Below are 20431 nucleotides of genomic sequence, written 5' to 3' on the forward strand. Positions count from 1 at the left end.
TTTGAGGTAAAGTGGGTATTTGATAGTGCTCTAAGAGACTACTAACAAACACATACCTAGGGATTGTCAAATTCGTATGTTCTTTTGAAATGAAAACTCTTTGATTGGCTTATAATTTCTGAAAAGTGTATGACATGATTCTTGAAAAAAAGACTTATATTTTGAGCTTGGCACATAATTGCATCTCGTAATTATGATATTGAGACTCATACACTTAATTAAGATTATTTTTACTGGGCTATATGCTCATCCTTACGTTAGAAAATCATTTTCAAGTGTTGACGGTGTGCCTCCGCCAAAATGAAGGCGTAGAGAGTTTTGGAGCGCAAGACTTGCTTTTGCTTTCATTTTTGTAAAGCCAAAGGCTAACTTGTATTTGGGGTTGAAATCCACTTTGATGTAATAGATTAAGACCCTTAGACCTTGTAAGCCTTTAGGGCATATGCTTTATATTTTTATTCAATACTATAACTTGTAATTTACATATTGTAGATTCAAGCTTGTATGGCCGTGAATTTTTCAATGCATGTAAAATTATTTTAGAACATTTGAGTGAAATATGATGATAGTCGAGAATTACTATGATATGATTAACGATGTGTTTGAGATAGTTTATCACTTCCACGTGATTGATACAATTGATAATTGGAAATATATGATGAATATGGGTTATATTCTGTCAGGTCTTATGAAATTGATGGTGTTATTAAATAAGTTTAAAAAATTAATTATTTAAAAGTTAGGATGAGAGCGTTTTTAACTTTAATTTTAACTTTTAAATTAGGATTTTGCTAACAAGTGTTTCTAGGGTATAAGTGAAAAAACAAAATATTTGTAGAACATAATATACCTTTTACTAATTTCAATAAATTTTTATTAAAATTAATACACATTTTAATATTTTTACATATTTTTAAGAGCTTTTTTATACACGTCTAACATTAAATAATGTCCATGGGACACTTATTACCATTTGTTTTTAAGGGAAATTCAATGCACTCCGAATTATAACCTTTGTAATTTTTGGTATGACATATTGTTATGTTTATTATGATTTATTGTGATATTAATTATAATATTATTTTAGTTATAATTCAAAAACTTTTTAATTATATATACCTTTCATAATGTTTGATTAAATTTTTTTTTTTTTTTGAATTATGAGTTTCATATAGGATTAAGTTATAATATTGTAATATTTAAACATATGAACGTTAGTATAATTTATCCATGGTTCACACAACATTTCCATGCCTTGAAATTGTCTACTTTATAAAAAGTTGTAGCAAACGAATTTATAATTTCATCACAGTCTACCGCAGATGGGCCACGAGCAAAAGAAAGGTTTGATGATGATGATGATGTTGCATTGTAGCTTTTTGTAAGAATTTTTTTTTTTTTTGGTACATCAGAAATACTTTTTGTAAAATTGAAGAAGCCTTTCGATATTCTTTAATTTTTCCATCACATATTTGTTATTGTCTCTCTTTGGTTTGATTTTTAATTTTTTTTAAATGTATTTAAATTAATTTAGTAAGAAATAATAATAAATAATAAATAATTTTTATTTTTATATAATTTTATAATTTTTAGAGTAATAATAGTTTTTAAAAAAAATTAAATTATTTTTTAATATTTATTTTATCAAATTAATTTTTATTTTTGAAAAAAAATTCAGAAAATTGATTCTCAAATTCAAACCAAACTTCTTGTTAGAGAATATATACATATTTACCATTAAAAAATCAAGATTTTATTTAACTTGATTGAGGGATAAAGATGTAATAAAAAAAAAAAAATTAGAATGATGGTGGGTAAAATTTCTCTTTTTATTATTTAACCCGCTTACTTTCTCAAATTGCAAAGGTTGGTTTGAGTCGGTTTTGACGTGTGAATCGTTGATTTTTTTGCACACCCTTACTAACGAATGTCATGGCATATGAGTGTGCGAAACTAATTAATTACCATCTCACTTTTAGATGCCATACATCTTCCTCGAATAAATTAAAGCATTGCAAGTATGATCGTTAAAGGCCAAACAGTGACTGTTGTGCTTTAATTTGAAGTGTATTATGGACTTATTTTTATGATCCGAACTGTTTATTTTATAGGATTTGTTGAGTACTTCATGCCTATCAAAAATTATATTAATCGGATATCAATAATTATATGATCGAATTGCATATTTTTTATACTATTTCTCAAAAGAAAAATTTATTGTTTAGCTAGATGTTGGGTTATTTACATAAAGACCCTTAAATTACTAAAAAAAATATTATTTTAACTCCCTAAATTATAAAAATATACAAATAGATCCTCTAAATTATTTAGAAATATCAATTTCTTAGCTTAAACCAAGTTAACATGACCATCAATCTAAACTTTTCAACTTAGGAAAAAACAGCTCACACTTTACATCTTCATTATTCAAATTCAAATTTAATTCAAACCATGTGATAAAGTTCAAACGGGTCAAGTAAAGAGTTTGAATAGCATGTTTGAATTTTTAGTGTAAATTCATAAAGTAAAGTGTTATTTTGTCAAAAATAGACAAATTAAAAGGAGGGAAGCAGCCTATCACGTTTAACTTGTATTGAAGAGTAGCAAAAACACATTTGACAAAGACCGCCGAATAACAATCTCACTTTCATATTTATGTGACTCAAATTAGGTGTTTAAATCTAAGCTATGACCAATCAAAAACACAAAAAGGCTTATATGATATTGATATTTCACCAAATGTAGGTGTGTTTCTGCTAAGGAGGTTAGGTGTTTCCTTCGTAATTACCTGCTCTCCATTTAGGTAACTCATCAATGTCTGCAAGTTATGACTATAACTTCCTTTGGTTAGGGTTGATTAGGGTTTTTAAGTTAACGGCATATTGCAATTTGGCCAAATTACGCTAAATGTTAAGTCTGTTCTCAATCTATCGCGACTAAATTCCATCCAATCGAAATGAAAACTGGGCATACATTTGGAATTTGGATAAAAACAATAATAAAATACACAAAGTAAAGAAATAATTCAGGACAAACAACTTTGGTGCACTGTTTGTCATGTAGTAATTAAGTTTTTGAAAGTATTTTTGTTCATAGAAGAAACATACAAATTAGAAGGAAACATAGAGTAGAGAGAGTAGGAAAGATACATACCTGAAAAAAGTGTAGTTTCTCTGGATTTGATTGGATTTGATTTGAAAGGAGAGTGAACTATCTGATCTATCTGAAAGAATCACAAGGAGCTATCTCTACAGAAAACAAAACAAGAGTAACAACCACATGATGAGATAGTTTCTCTTTTTTCTCTACTAAACACAAACAACAAACAGGAAATATAACCCCAAGGCAAGTGGTCGAGCGGTAAAGCTTGGAGGATAAAATCCACAGGTCTCGAGTTCGAGTCACACCTTGGGGCCACTGGAGGTTTGCCTGGTCGTTAACTTCAGGGCCCTGAGATTAGTCGAGGTGCGCGAAAGCTGGCCCGGACACTCAGTTATCAAAAAACAAACAGGAAATATAAATATAAATATGATTTTGACTCATCTCATGTAATGAATGACTCATCATATAATAGACAAATGCAATTAACCATTTTTTTTTCTTTCTTTTTATATAACACCAACATTACAGAGTGTTTGTTTGTGTATTGCAGTTGCAGTTGCAGTTGCAGATGGGATGCATGCACACAACTCACTAGTACAATAGAATATAACACCAAATAAATAAAGAATCATTATATTATTGCAGTGGAGTCAATGTGTGTGTATATATATGTACTTATTACTTTTTCTTTTTTTGTGGTCAGCAAAAGCAAAAGAAAATTTTATTAATGAAGAACCAAAACATGAGGAACTTACATCAATAAAACAAGGCTGTGCAAAACGAGCATCATAGTTAAAGCTCTACAATCCCATCTAAGATGGCACCGGAGAGACAGCTCAATCATATGTTAGCACAAGCCCGAGATTGGTGAGAGGCCAATCAACAACAACCCAAAAAACAAAAAGAAACAGAGAAGAAACAAAACACCCCAAGCCTAAGTACACCCAGCAACTATAATTGCACACCCAAATCAAAATACAAAGAATGTACTTATTATACTTACATTACCAAATCGCTAATAATTATATTTTTGAAAATAATTGGATCTTCTGCATATCATATGCACGCCTACTTGCCTGCCTGATTCAGAAAGCACTCTCTACACCACACAGCACCAACGAGTTTCTCTCTCTCTCTCTCTATCACTCAAATGGACTTTTCATATCTTCAGATTTGGTACTTGCACTTTCGAATTTTTTTATACCTCCTGCCTCACCAAAATGAATTTGCTCAATTTTTTTTGGGTGTGTGAGTGATGCATAAAATATGATTGACTCAAATATATATAGATCCAAAAGCAAAATTGGCACTCACCTTCCTGGAAGCCTGATATATGGGATGTGCTATATAAGTGTACTTTTTTATTTTTTTGCTAAAAAGTAGAGAAAATTATGTATGTTTGAAATAATTTTTTGACTTTTTACGAAAAATTGTATAATAAAATATTATAGTAAAATCAAAATGATCATTCTATTCTTGCTGACTTTTTCACTTTAAACTTTTGACTTTTGAGTAGATGAATTCAAAGGATAAAATAATAATTTTGCCCACTAAACTTTCTCCACAAACTTTCCCAAATAGTATGGATTTTTGACTTTTTTTAATAATTTCTTGACTTTTTAACTTGGGTAAATTATCCCAAACAAGGAAATTTCAGCAACAACTTTTGAATTCGTATAAATTGAAAGAGGATCATGCTGGAATTGTCTGGAGCAATTACTGAATGCTACCACTAATATTTAACTATTTTAATGAGTAAAAATGCTTGGACCTCAAAGTTAGGGACACTCGTTACCCCCAAAATGATGTGAACCAATTATATATTTTTATTTATTTTTTCTTTGATTCATGTACCAATTACAGATAAGTAAGGTTATAAGAGTTGTGTTTTTGGAGAGTTGGTAACATTGCTGATATGGGTAACTGTTAAATCAATTTAATTCACATACAACAAAAACAAATTAACTGGCTTTTTAGTTTCAACCAATTTAGGTGACAAAAGAAAGAAAAATAATAAAAACGAAAAAGACAAATTTTTAATAGAAATTTAAAATTTTATTTGTAAATCCCATCTTGTGGAATGATAATCCATTTAGTTTTAAAGATTTTTTTATAGACCAATTAGTTCCATTGATTTAGAAAATGTACATTTAATATATTATTTAAAATTAGATTTACGATTTATACCATTATTTAAATTATGTCTTGTTTGGGTAAATTATAAATACACCCTGAAGTTTGCTTAAAATACAAATTGATTCATGTGGTTTGAAAAATTACAAATGCCCCCTTATTAGAATTTTTTATTTAACAGAATTAACTGAAAAAATAAAATTCATAATTATTCTCCTATACAATAATAAAATTACCTAAATTATTAATTGAAACATACTTTTAATATTATTAAAAACTGTTAATTGACTTGATGATTTATTAATAAAATAGACAATTTGTTATGAAATTAGAAACCTCAAAGGATGAAATGTAATTTTTAAAGCCACAGGGAGCGATTTGTATTTTAATAAAACCCCAAGGGTGTCTTTGTCATTTACCCTTCTTCTTTTTATTTTATTTTATATTTGTAATAGAAATGTAAGGTACACAATATATGAGAATTAAATTTGAGATAAATTTCTATATGAGAATCTTTTTAATTTGGAAAACATTTTAGAAGGAATACAACAATGACTTGAAATAGAAGATTTTTCAAACATTTTAAAAGGATGTCAGATTTTTCAAACATTTCAAAAGGAATACAAAAACTCTTTAGTAAATTTTGGGCAAATGTATAATTTCAAACTGTAACACTCCAAAAAATATCTTTATTGTACTTTTTCCAAACATAACATTCTCCAATATAACACTTCAAAAATACTCCTTAGTGTCACACTCAAATGTAACACAAAAAAAAATAAAAATTAGTGTACTTTTTCCAAACATAACACTCCAATATAATACTAAAAAAACTCCTTAGTGTAACATTTTAATGTAACACACACACACACACACACACACACACACACAAAAAAAAAAAGTGAAATTCTTCAAACCATTCCAAAATAATGTGGGATTTTTCAAACCATTCCAAAAGGAAGACAAAAACTCCGTACTATGTTTTGGCCAAATATATAATTTCCAATGTAACATTCCAAAACAAGGATGTGAGATTTTTCAAACTATTCTAAAAGGAATACAAAAACTCTTTAGTAAGTTTTGAACAAATATATAATTTCAAACTATGAGTATTATGTTTGGAAAATGTACATTAAAGAGTTTTATAGTGTTTTTATGTGTTACATTGGAGTACGTTACATTGAAATGTTACGTTTGAGATTACATTGATTGGAGTGTTACGTTTAGAAAAAATACATAAAGGACTTTTTTAGTGTGTTGCATTGGAGTGTTACATTATTAAAATATTACATTAGAGTGTTACGTTATTGGTATATTACATTCGTAATGTGAAATTTGTTTCAAAATGAGGAAAAATCCAAAACTTTTATAATGAGGATTGTCTAAATGTGTAATTTTACATTTGGAGAAATCTAATTTTATCCCTAAAAAATTAAATCCAAACGTATAAGTGACTTTGTGTAATTTTTTACTTTAATGGGGCCTTTGGATTCATAAGAAAAAATGAAGAATTAAACAGTTTACAATATCATATTTTAAAATTTATTAATGTTTCACCCTAATCCCATTATTATTTTTTTGGGCAAATAATAAGATATTAGTAGATTAAAAAGTAAAATTACAATAAAAGAGTTATAGTCGTTCCATCAACTAGAATCGTAAACTTCTGACATTGTCACTATCTTAAAGAATAATTATGTAGACTACTAGACTAACTATCATGTTCGCTTTGGAAAGCATTATTTTACTCCATTTAAGGAGTGTTTTGGAAAGATAGTTAAAAGTTGTTTTTTAATTTTTTTTAAATTTTTTTGTGAGAGAGGGAAGTGAGTTAAAAATTGAGAAGTGACTTTTAACCCACTGCCAGGGAAGAGGGCCTACTAATTGGTGCTGGGGAAAGGGGATTCACAGTGGTGAAGGAAGGCGCAGTGAGATAGGGCTGTAATGGGTCTCGCTAGTGGAAATAAGAACCAAAGAGGGGGTTGCAGTGGTCAAGAGAGGGGCCCAAGGAGAGGGATGATGGGTCCTTGGTGAGAGAGAGGCTTACCAATGGGGGGGTGAGGGAGAAGGGGCTCGTTGAAAATTTTTCATAATGCGTACGAATAATCTTTCAAAATTTTAATTTCAAATAAATTTCATATTCACCTTAATTTTCTTTCACTAAAATATTTCAGATTACATGTTTTTCCTTTCTATTTATGCTAATATATTTATTTGAATTTATCAACTTCAATACTAGTAGCTAGATGTTGGGTTATTTACATAGAGGCCCTTAAACTATTAAAAATATTACTTTGACTCCCTTAACTATAAAAGCATACAAATAGATCCTCTAAACTATTGAGAAATATCACTTTAACCCCCTTAAACTATAAAAATATACCAATTAGACTCCCTAATGGAAGGGGTCAAAGTGAAAAATATTAATAGTTTATGAGATCTATTTGTATGTTTTTATAGTTTAGGGGACAAAGCGATATTTTTTAATAGTTTATGGAGTCCATTTGTACATTTTTATAATTTAGAGGGTCAAAATGATATTTTTCAATTGTTTAAGTAGTATCTATGTAAATAACCCCTGGACGTTTGTATCAATATATTTTTTTTTTCCTTGTTAATCCATCTTCAATATAGTGCAGTTCATATAATACATAAAATAATGATAGATTTTACATAAAATCATTGCCTAAATGACAAAGCGCCAAACGTGAATAATAGAGATGGCAATCAGAGCCCAGCCCGACGGGGACCCAATCCCCCGACCCCGAATTGAGCGGTTATTCCCTGAAAAATACCCCCGGCGGGCCGGGGATGGTATTAAAAATTAAATCCTCGATGATATTCGGGCCCGGGATGGGGATTAATGTTTCAGCCTCGGACCCGACCCGACCCCGGCCCCGATCCCCGGCCCGGTTCCCCCTATATGAATTTACTATTTTGCCCCTACTTATATATAACACGTGTGTGTGTAGGGTTTTATTTCACACACAACACGCACACAGACAGAGCCGCTGTGTCTGCCCCCTCTCTCTCTCTCTCTCTCTCTCTCAAGGGTTTTGCCTTCCTCTCTCCATCGCTTTCGCACAACGACGGCGCCGATCATCCCTCACCGTTGCCCGTACCTCACTGTCGATCCTCCTCCCTCACCACCGCTTCCCTCTCTCTCTCTCTCACACACGACGGCTCCTCGCCCCTCACCGCCACAGTGCCACTCCTCCTACGCTAGCGATCCTCCCTCACTGCCAATTTCAATTGGTATCTCTCTCTCTCTCTCTCTCTCTCTCTCTCTATTTCAGGATCTCGATCTAATTTTGGTTTACATACACACACGCACACACATATATATATATGATCTCGATCTAATCTTGATCTATTATATATATATATATATATATGATATGATTTTTATGGTTATTGATCACAAATATATATATATATATATATTATATATATATAATGGAAGATAATAGAATGTTAAATATATGTTATTGATCTGTTAAAGATGATGGAATATATGTTATTGATCTGTTATTGATGGAAGATAATATAATGTTATTGATCTTTTCTCTCTAAGTTATTGATCTGTTATATATGTTATTGATCTGTTAAAGATATATTATTCAATGATTATTATTATTTAATGATTACCGAGAGAGAAATAATTAGGTTTAGGAACAAAATTGAATTCTTATACAATAACAGATCTGTTAAAGATTTTTATACAATAACAGTTCTGTTAAATAAAATTGAACAAAATTGAATTCTTATACAATAACAGATCTGTTAAATAATTATTCAATGATCTGTTAAAGATTTTTATACATTGAATGATCTGTTAAACATTAGAACAAAAATGATAAACATAGCATATTTTGTGACTGAAAAGATAATATACCCAAAAAATTACATTAGTAATAAAACATCGAAGACATACTGATGGAGAAAAAAGTGAAAAGGCAGTTATGTTCATGGAGATAATCATAGAAAGTTATAATTAATACATGTATAAAGTAACCATTAGAATTACTTATGGATGTGTTGGATTAATGATGCATATGGTTTACTGTATAATGACTTGGATGTTGCTTTAAATGAGAACTCATCCTCGATGCGCTCTAGACTCATTTCAATCCATAAATTTGAGCTTAGTTATTAATTGTTTCTTTGATATTTTCAAATGTTTAGTTAATTTGTTTCTCAGCTCCATTAATTCAATCCATTAGCTTAGTTATTATTAATTTGTTTCTCAATTCCAGTAATCTAATGTTATGTTACCTCTGTTAACATTAATTTAATCCATATTATTTTCATAAAGGTTACAAATGTTGTATGGTAACTCTCAACATTGTTTTTTTATTATTAGTAATTATCATATTGTTTTTTTCCTTTTGTTATTTAACAGGAATTCAAGTGAAGGAGATGATGGAAGTTGTTGTGTGGTTTGTATGAGTATTGGAGAAACAATGGATTTGATTTTTCATGTTGTAATGGATATATATATATATATATATTTTAATTTCAATTTTTAGGTAACCTATCCCTTGCAGGTCGTGCTTGGGATTAATTATTATCTTTGCTACTTGTTGAATTTTCTTGTGTATGTGGGTTGTTGGACAGATGTTTTGTTGTTTGTGCTATTTTGTTGAACAGGATGCTATTCTCTCTGCTTGACAAATTTATTGAATATTTGACAAGTGCTATTTTGTTTAGGAGATATTGATTTGAATAGGATGCTGCTGGAAACTGTTGTATATGTTCTTGGCAAATATGTTGATGCTTATTGAATTTGTATAGGATGGACAGATTTATTGAATTTGTTTTTATGTGGATTTATTGAATATGTGGACGCTGGAAACTGCTGTACATGTTCTTAGCAAATATGTTGATGTTTATAGAATTTGTATAGGATGGACGGATTTATTGAATTTGTTTATATGTGGATTTATTGAATATGTGGACATAATTTGTTTATAGGACCTGTCTTGGCAAATAGCACCTGTCAAAAGAGCAGCCTGGATATGTTGACAAATATATTTATTAGGATGTTTATAGAATTTTATAGATTTTTTAAAAAAAAAAAAAACCAACAGGGGATTTTTCAGGGTCGGGGATCCCCGATCCCCGATCGGGGGCGGGGATGGGGCCGGGCTATGGGTTCCCGTTGAGGATTGGGGGCGGAGACAGGGCATATATCACTTTCAGGGATCGAGGACAGGGAGTGTAGTCCCCGACCCCGCCCCGTTGTCATTCCTAGTGAATAGCCACATAATTGCGTACAGTCTATTGAATTCAAACATTACTAGAATTATAGGTAAAGAAGAGAGTTCTGTTAATAAAATTGTATATTATTAATCAAAAGCTGAATAATCCTAAGGCTTACACTATTATTTATACTAAATTGAAACCCTAATTAAGTCAGGAAATAAACCAGAAAATGTAATACCTACTAATCAAGTTTAAATTAAAGAAATTACGAAAATTATCAAAAATAAAACATTTAAGTTAAGTTCAAATTTAGAAACTATAATAAAATATACATATACTGGAAAAACTTAGGCAAAATTCAATTTGTTTAGATCAAGTTAAAGACAAATTAATTATTTATAAAATGATAAAATCTCGAAAACTCAAAAAATTGAAATTCAGTCAAAATTCATCATAAGTCATGGAAAAGTAATGATTCATAATTGTTACAACATTTTTTAATTTCACGCCATTTCGAGTACGAGTTGTTTTGTCTCTACTAGTGTCTTTTCCATTTGTCCTATTTGTCCAGAAGTTTCAGGTACTCCTTGACCAAACACTTACTTAATTAGTCCATTTTACTAATGCAGAAGTATTTCACAAGCTTATTAAGGTCAAGTTTGGCATCTACTAAATAATATAAAAAGTCAAAAAGTCATTATCCTATTTAAGTCACATCATCTTATTTAAATCACATCATCTCTCTAACACATCACATCAAACCCAACCCAAACCCAACCCATATAAGCCAATAAGTCAAAAAGTACACTTTTTTAGAATATCCCAAACCAACCCTTAAGCAATGGCCACCCTAAGATTTTTCATAAGGGACGTGATTGAGACTCCCTCTGATCACCACTCTCATCACTCTTATACATATGTGACAGATGGTAATTGAAAGAGAAGGAAAAAAAAAAATTAGCCAATTAAAAAGAGAGTGGATCAAAGGAGAAAAGGAGGGCTGGATCATTTTTCTTTTTATAAACAGGTTACTTGATAAACTTAAGTTCTTCTATTTAAAAATTATAAATATATATATATATATATATATATATTTATGTTGTTTAATTTTAAATTTTTAAAAATAGTTTGAGTTGTTTTAAATTTTTTTTTTTTTTTATGTTTTGTTGTCTTAGTGATTTATTTATTTATATTTTATACATTTTTTAAGATGCATCTAAAATATATAATATTTGTGAAAGATGTAGTAATTTTTTGTATTTAATAATTTAAAAAATCACAAATATTTTACTTTGTGGTAGTTTTTTTTTTTTTTTTTTTTTTTTGCTCTTTTCTTGTTTGTAGTTCTTATTTGATGGGGTCTTTTAATTTTTTTTAAAAGAATCAAACTATATAAAATAAAATAAAATAAAATAATATAAATAATATTTTCTTTTAAAGAATGTTGATGGAGGGATGGGATCCCATCAACTCTGCTGTGCCGTCGCCCCTGTTTTCAAGTCTCTCTAATTGAATCAACTTCACCTCTTGAAAGTTCAATTGTGTCTGCAATTTAGGCCTATTTCACGTTATCGAATTGAAAAAAATAATAATTAGAATACATAATTTGGAAGAGGCAATTAACACTCACTTCCTTTATTACTTTGCTTTTCTTTTTCTGTTTTTTTTTTTCCTTTCTTTTATTTTATTTATTTATTTTAATGTAATTTCTTCTGTTTTTCTACTAAGAATTGTTACTTTTTATATAAGTAAAGAATTTGTGAAATGAGACTATTAACTATAAAAGTAAGAATGTAATTTTCAAAATATCAAGATATAAAATGTAAGTGAACTAAACTCAGGGGTGATAGTGTAATTTACTCATAATTTTATTTAAGCAAAATATAAATATGAAATGGGACAGGTGATCATGTGGTGCATGTACTCTCTGATGTAGCCGCATATAAATATAATGGGAGAAGAGGTTTTTTTTAAACTAATGTATTGTCTGGCAAAGGCTTTTTATTTTTATTTTTTTTGGACTAAAATTTATAAAAAGATAAAACAGTTTAAAATAATTAATAAAATAATGTCACATTAAACTCATAAACATTTTACTTTTTCTCTCTCATAAGCATCACATCTAACTACAAAAAAATTCAACAATTTTTTTAAATATAAATATTGGAAAATGTTTGAGGGTTACAATTTTTATGGTCACAATGGCTCAAAACTGTCAAAATGACGTCGTTTTGGCATGTTTTGCACCCAAAACGACATCGTTTTGACAGTTTTACGCCATTGTGACGAAATAAATTGTGCCCTCTAGCATTGTTGATAAATATTTTAGCTTACTAAAATAGTCAAAAACTAAAATAACCTACTGAAATAGTCAACTTTCCAAATAAGACCTAAATAAGAGAAGAGTTTGAAACACAAAATTAGGACGTATGATCCCAAGGCTAATTGATACTATATTTTGCAATAACGAATTTAATAATACTACTAATTTATATTTTACATTACATAAATTTAATATCTACCACAACTACCCATCTATAAAAACCTAGGTTTATTTTTCTGGCTCAGCAAACTTATTGCAAAAAATTAGGGTATGTGATCCCAAGCTCAATTGACACTAGTCGATAGATCAAATTACCAAGAATTATTTTGTATTATAGGCGCATCACTTGATAATAATCTACACTAATCACCAAACAAAATGTGCTTACTGTTTTTCATAACTTAACACAAAATTATGAATTTTACTTTTTTTCATTAATCACAATACAGTTGGAGTGCGAAATGACATGTCCATGACTACCAAATAATTTCTCATAATATTGAACCGCCGTTAGACTTGACATGTATGCTATGTGGGCCCCACCACTTGAAAACTAATCGAAAAAAATTAGAAAATTTACAAAATTATAAAAAAATTTATCACTTTAATTGTTAAACTTGATAAATTTTACTATTGAAATGCAAATTATTTATTTATTTATTTATTTTTATCATACACTGAAATGCCATTTGTCCAAAAAACTACTCAGTCATTTTCAAACAACACGTGCTTAAGCTTTCGTGCATATATTATTACCGAAACAAAAATGGAGAACGTCATTCCTTATGTATTGAATTTTTTTTTATTAATAATACTATAATATCATAAAATATTTATCAATCTATAAGTTTACTTGCTTTGCATGTTTTCTTTAAAAAATAAAAAATAAAAATTGGGTGAATTACAAATACACTTTTTAGGTTTTTTTAAAATAGTAATTGTCTTTTGTAATTCTAAAAATTAATTCTCATCCCTTGAAATTTAAATTTCATAACAAATAGTCTATGTTATTAATAAATTATCAAGTCAATTAATAATTTTTAATGATTTAGAGAATTTATTTCAATTAATAATTCAAGTAATTTTATTATATAGGAGAGCAGTTAGAATTTTTTAAAATTAATTTTGTTAAATAAAAAATTCTAACAAGGGGTATTTGTAATTTTTTAAATCACAAGAAACAATCTGTATTTTAAACAAAGCTTAGGGGTGTCTTTGTAATACCCCAAAAATTACTAATAGTGTTTTATAATTTATTCGATTAATTGTATTTTTGATCTTCAAAATATGAGTTTTGTGTTATTTTTATCCCCAATGTTTAAATTGTGTCAATTTATTAGACTACTTGCAAACACATGTCTATGAATTTTAGTGTATTATTTATGGTTTAATAATTGATAATTGAAATTGGTGGAACTTGAGTCATTTTGAGAAAACTTGCATGATTATCTTTATGAGAAATGAAAACTTTTGGCATGAAATGACATCACATTGCATTCATGATCATACACATATTATTACTTATATACATTGTTAATACTATTTCTACTAAGCAATTGTACTCATCCTTTCGTAGATAATCATTTTCAGGTATTGGTGATATTCATTCGTCTCGTTGAAGACTTGAGATGTGATATTTTAGAGCACCAAGACTCTTTTGATTTGTTGCCTTATTTTGTTAAGTTTTGTCATATTTGTTTGGGGTAGAGATCCATCTTTGTGTAACAAGGTTCCAATCCTTGTAATTTGTAAGCCTTTAGGGAACTTAGTTTGGATACTACATAGTTTTGTAATAGTTTATCACATGCTATAGATTTATGCATTGAGAGTAGTGAATGTGTAATGCATGTGATCTCTTTTGTAAAATCTCAATGGAATAAAATATATGGAAATGAGATTTCTTTTGATTATGATTATCATTAAGTCTCAGAATTTCTTTTGGCCTTTGCGTGTTTAACTTATACTAATTTAGGAATAATAAAAAAATATAGATTTGGTTTAATTAATCAGGTTTTATGAAAAATCGGGGCATTACACATGTGATATAGTTCGGTGAAACCCATTGCACGGTTGGGAATAATGGTTACATGGAACATTTCCCAAGCTGCATCTGCCTGGACTATCGAAGTTGGGTGCCAAGTGGTATAACTCGTTGCAACCCATTGCATGGTTGGGCAGAACAATTACAAGGAACATTTCCTTAGCCGTATCTTTCGGGACTCTCGAAGTTGAGGGCCAAGTGGTATAGCTCGATACCCATTGAAAGGTTTGGTAGGGAACATTTCCCAAGCTACTTCTTCTTCGACACTTTGTCTCATGGTTGGAGCTAGGTGGAATCCATTGCAAGGTTGGATGGCTTGGTTATGGGGAACACTTTCCAAGTCGCATTTGCCTAGACGTTTGGCCAAACAGTCGAAGTGAAATCTTTAGTTCTATATTGTCGAAGGGCAAACTCAATAGTTTGGTGACAACATTGAAAATGGAAGTACCAAATCCGGCCGAACAACTGATCAATGGTGGCATTAACAGTACTCGACTGGGAGGGCAAACAAATCATACATATGCATCAAAACATCAACCCATTCACGAAAGTAAAGGATTTCTAATTGAAGAAACCTAACAATACAATCCTCAAATCAGGAACTCAACAAACAAGCACTTGATCACACGGAGTTTGCCCCTAAAGTCATCTTTCACTCTACAAAGTACTAGTGCAAGTTAGAAGGAAATTGAAAGGGGCCAATATAACCGAAACAAGGCATAGGAGAAATGGCAATTGGTGGCAAGTGGCGGCGGAAGACGGTGGTGGAAAATGGTGACGGTGGGTGGTAGGTAACGGGTGGTGGCAGGTGGGTAGTGGTGGTGGGTGGGTGGTTAACGGTAGCGGGTGGTGGGTGGTAGCAAGTGGGTAGTGGTAGCAGGTGGGTGGCGGATGGCGGGTGGTGGTGGATGGTGGCGGGTGGTGATAGGTGGATGGGTGATGGTGGCGGGTGGTGGGTGGTAGCGAGTGGGTAGTGATGGTGGTGGCGGCGGGTGGTGGGTGGTGGTGAGTAGTGGTGGGTGGGTGGGTGGGTAGTGGTGGCAGGTAGGTGGCGAATGGCTGGTGGTGGTGGGTAGATGGGTGACGGTGACGGTGGCAGGTGGGTAATGGTGGCAGGTGGTTGGTGGTAGCGAGTGGATGGTGGTAGTGGTGCTGGTGGCGGTGGCGGTGGCGGGTGGTGGGTGGTAGATGGTGGTGGTAGATGGGTGGCGGATGGCGGGTGGTGGTGGGCGGTGGTGGGTAGGTGGTGGTGGTGGGTAGGTGGCAGGTGGTGGTGGGTGGGTGGCTGACGGTGGGGGGTGGTGATGGTGGTAGCGAGTGGGTGGTGATGGTGGTGGTGGTGAGTGGTGGGTGGTAGTGGCAGGTTGATGACGGATGGCGCGTGGTGGTAGGTGGTGGCGGGTACGTGGCAGGTGGTGGTGGTGGTAGGTGGGTGGGTGACTGTGGTGGGTGGTAGCGAGTGGGTGGTGGTGGCAGGTGGGTGGCGAGTGAATGGTGGTGGCAGGTGGGTGGCGGGTGGGTGGTGGATGATGGTGGGTGGTGGGTGGTGGTAGCGGGTGGGTGGCAGGTGGCTAGTGGTGGTGGGTGGCTGGTGGTGGCGGGTGGTGGCAGGTAGGTGGTGAGTAGTGGTGGTGGCGGGTAGGTGGCGGGTGGTGGTGGTGGTGGTGGGCGGTGGATGGTAGTGGCGGGTGGTGGGTGGTGGGTTGTGGCGGGTAGATGGTGGTGGTGGTGGTGGCGGTGGTGGCAGCGAGGGGTGAGTGGTAGTGGCGAGTGGGTGGCAGGTGGGTGGTGGTGGCGGGTGGTGGGTGGTGATGGCAGGTGGGGGGTGAGTGGTGGTGGGGGGTGGGTGGGGGTGGCGGAAGATGGTGGCGGGTTGTGGCTAGTGTTAGGTGGTAGAAAAAAAAAATTCAAAACTCAAAACGGAAACACATTTTTTGAGTTTATATTTTTTGGCCAAATTTATAAACTGAGACCACTGATTTATAAATTAAAAATTTACCAAATAAATTTTTATTTGAATTTTTAAAATTTTTATAAATATAAACAAAAAAATTAAAAACGTAAGTGTTATCAAATAATAATTTTGTAATTGGTGGAAGCAGTGCCTATGATTTGGTACTGGGTGATAGGAAGAACAACAGGGATATGATATTTAGTGATTGGTGGGAATAGTGACACGTGGCGCACCAAGATGACTTAGTAATTTTTCCTACCTTATGCATTCCAAGATGATTTATTTGATTAGAACATATGTGTGCATGTAAAACAAGGCGCACTACTTGGCTGTAGTGCTTATAATTAGGGCCGTAAACTGGTTGAGTCGAATCGGACATTAGTCTATTTGGATTTGTTTATTAAGATTTTATTGAGTTTGAGCCTAAACTTGAGTCCAAGTTTAAGTCTGTTTATGAATTTTAACAAGCTAAGAAAATTATAAATTTATTATTGCGTACGAGATTAAAATTATAATTGAAACTTTGATTATACAATTATATATACAATATATATAAACATACTTAAAAAAAAGTCAATATACTACTAAAATAATAATATTTGTCACAACTATTATATAAATGTACTATTTATTGTTAGCTATTATTTATATATAAATAAAATTAGCTATTATTTACATTTACATTATTTAAATATATAAATAACATATTTATACTATTTTTTTATACACATATTTATATTATTTAATATATGAATAATATATTTATTTTATTATTTAAATAAATGTTAAATAAGCCCACCTAACGAACCGAATTTTAGTAGGTTTTAGTTTGTTTATTAAGATTTTAATGAACTTGAACAAGCCTTTATCGAGTCGAGCTTGAGCCTATCGACGAACGATTCTGTTCATTTGCAACTCTACTTGTAATACATATTTTTTTAAGGATAAATTATAAATTCTCCTCTTAAAGTGTGTTTACAATATAGATTTCTTCCTTTGATTTGAAAATTTATAAATATTTCTTTATTTTTTATATTCTTCTTCACTGGAACCAACGCAGTGGCCACCCCTCCCTCTCTCCCATTCTTCCAACGTGACAACTATTACCTACACCAACTACCCGAATTGTTCCCCACTCCTCCACTGTTGCTTCATTACCTCCATCTCGTTCACCCCTCCATCACTGCCTCATCAACTTCTAACCTCCATTTTTTTCCCATTTTATTTATTTATTTTTTTGTTCAAAGAAAAGAGTATTGAGGGTTAAATATGTATTTAATAAATAAAATTTCTAACACAAGAAAAATCAATTATTTGACCTAACAGTTGAAAAACATAATAGGGTATTTGTCAAGTAATTTAAAACTCTAAGGAGCGAAATGTAATTTCTTAAATTAAAGGGAAGAATTTATGGTTTAGACAAATTTGGAGAAATGTATTTGTAATTTACCCACTTTTTTTTTATCATGTAAATAATTTTGTTCTCTTTATTTTTATTTTATTTATTTATTTATTTATTTGTGTGGTCAAGATGAATAATCTAATATTTTATATGATTATGTTTGAGGTTGTTACCAATTTTTCTTATAACTATCCTTTTGAATCTTATATTACTCTTTTATTATTATTTATTATTATTATTGTTTTCAGTTTTCATACCATTTACCCATCTCTAATGTCTACAATTATGATTTTCCGGAGTTAGGTGAGTTGACCACTCTTGTATGCTGCTAACTTAAAAATCAGAAGTCAATCCTTATTAAAGACTATAGATTGATTCCCCCTCGAGGTTTTGTAGTATTCGTTGTAGGGTTGATAATAGTTGTTGGATTATGATTATCTATCTTATATTAACAAAATAATAAAGTAAAATTGAGTGATAATAAAGTTTGGATTAAGGAAGATGGAGTAGGAGAATACAAAACTTCAAATAACATATCATTAATTTTAAAATCGGGTTAATTTCATTTTATCTCTGAAATTATTGTCATTTTTAAACTATCAATTTTATTTTTTTAGTCTCTACCGTTTTAAACTATAAATCGGTAATGGTTGAAACTTAACCTAATAGACAAAAAGAAAAATATAATTTTCCAATTTAAACAACCTAAATCATATATAACCGAACCTCTATCAAATTGGTGTGGGGTATATAGTTTGATCAAAATAAGAAGGAAAATGAGCATTAATTGTGTGATTTACGTTGTTCAAAATTTAAAGTGGCATTTTTATTTATCAAGCTAGCTTTTAACCGGTATTAATTTGTACAACCATTTTCAATTAGGCCACAAGAACTAAAAATAAAAATAAAAATTAGGAACTAAATAGATGAGATTAATAGTGTAAAGATGAAATATTATATATATATATATATATATATATATAATATTTGGATAAATTACATATACCCTTCTTGAGATTTGCTTAAAATATAAATTGCCCCCTGTGGTTTTGAAAATTTCAAATATCTCTCTGTCAGAATTTTTTATTTAATAGAATTAATTGAAAAAGTGAAATTTCTAACTATTCACCTGTATAATAATAAAATTATCAGAATTATTAATTGAAATAAAATTTTAACATTATTAAATATTGTTAATTAACTTGATGATTTATTAATAAAATGACCTATTTGTTATGAAATTAGATTCCTTAGAGGTATAATGTAATTTCTAGTACCACAAGAATAATTTGTAAATTAAGTAAACCTCAGAGGGTGTGTTTGTAATTTACCCTATATATCTATGTACAAAGTAACAGTTAAGGGATAATTATCCTATCTAAGAAAAAAGGGATAAAAGTAAAATTAATCATTTAGAAATTAATAATGTAAGGGTGAGAATAGAATGAAGGTGAAAGATGATCCAATTCCATTTTTTGAACTGTTCTATTGAAAAAGAAAAGAAAAAGATTATATACTTACCGTGTGAAGGGATCAAAGACTTTTACTTTATATATGCGAGAATGATATGAAAAAAAAATAAATAAAAAAAGAAAAAAAGAAAAAAAAAGGAACACAAGATAAGCAACTTTGTTTGTGTGTGAAAAAGTAGAGGGATAAACTTACATGAAAGAGGAAAGATGGTGGTACAATGGAGGAAGGAAGCAAGGAGGATGAGAGTATTCCATGGGGAATTAAGATACGAAGAACGCCTATCCGCTTTCTTTTCTTTTCTTTCCTTTTCCGATGATTCTGTCATTGTAGCTTCGAATCAACGCCCTTCGAATCATATAGACCATAGTTTAAGTTTTTGCAAGTAGGTAACATGAAACTTCCAGGTAATATCCTCACATCAACCGGCTAGATTCCTCGTGGACCTGTCTCCTCTCCAGTTAGTGGAAAGCGTTTTTCCGCATTGGCGGGTCCTCATTCGAGCCTATATCGATAATTTAAATAGTTTAATATACAAAATTCATTGAGTATATCATTTTTATAAAAAATGATGTTGATTGAATATCGATAGTTATTTGATCAGATCGCATATCTATCGCAATTTAATTTGAAAATATAATTTGATCGAGCAGTTATTGATATCCAATCAATATAAATTTTTATTAAGAATGATGTACTCGATAGATTTTACACATTAAACAGTTTAATTATCAATACGAATTCGAATTGGAGCTCACCAATGCCGAATAATCCTATCCAATAACTGGAGAGGAGTTAGGT

At 31.3% G+C, this 20431-nt stretch overlaps 1 protein-coding gene and 1 long non-coding RNA gene across 13 annotated transcripts in view; one reads left to right on the top strand and one right to left on the bottom strand.

Moving 5' to 3' along the window:
* Positions 1 to 20013, bottom strand: part of ACA10 (autoinhibited Ca(2+)-ATPase 10) — a 150812-nt gene extending 130799 nt beyond the window's left edge. For 4 of the 12 annotated variants that reach the window (XM_082903515.1, XM_082903497.1, XM_082903505.1 and 1 more), the window contains exons 1-2: positions 4106 to 4422; positions 3154 to 3248 (exon numbers count right to left, since the gene is read on the bottom strand). The gene's annotated coding sequence lies outside the window, so the exon portion shown is untranslated. Of the gene's footprint in view, positions 1 to 3153; positions 3249 to 3407; positions 3446 to 3857; positions 4070 to 4105; positions 4423 to 19825 lie in introns of those variants that run through there. The other 8 variants (XM_082903507.1, XM_082903504.1, XM_082903494.1 and 5 more) reach the window with 6 other exon arrangements.
* Positions 8215 to 9988, top strand: LOC145806040 (uncharacterized). Its single transcript, XR_014348468.1, has 2 exons — positions 8215 to 8490; positions 9638 to 9988. It is a non-coding gene; the product is annotated as an uncharacterized LOC145806040 (long non-coding RNA).
* Positions 20014 to 20431: the final 418 nt, after the last annotated feature.

This window comes from Camellia sinensis, chromosome 13 (assembly GCF_055761805.1).
Source record: "Camellia sinensis isolate YWXY chromosome 13, ASM5576180v1, whole genome shotgun sequence".
Lineage (NCBI taxonomy): Eukaryota > Viridiplantae > Streptophyta > Magnoliopsida > Ericales > Theaceae > Camellia > Camellia sinensis.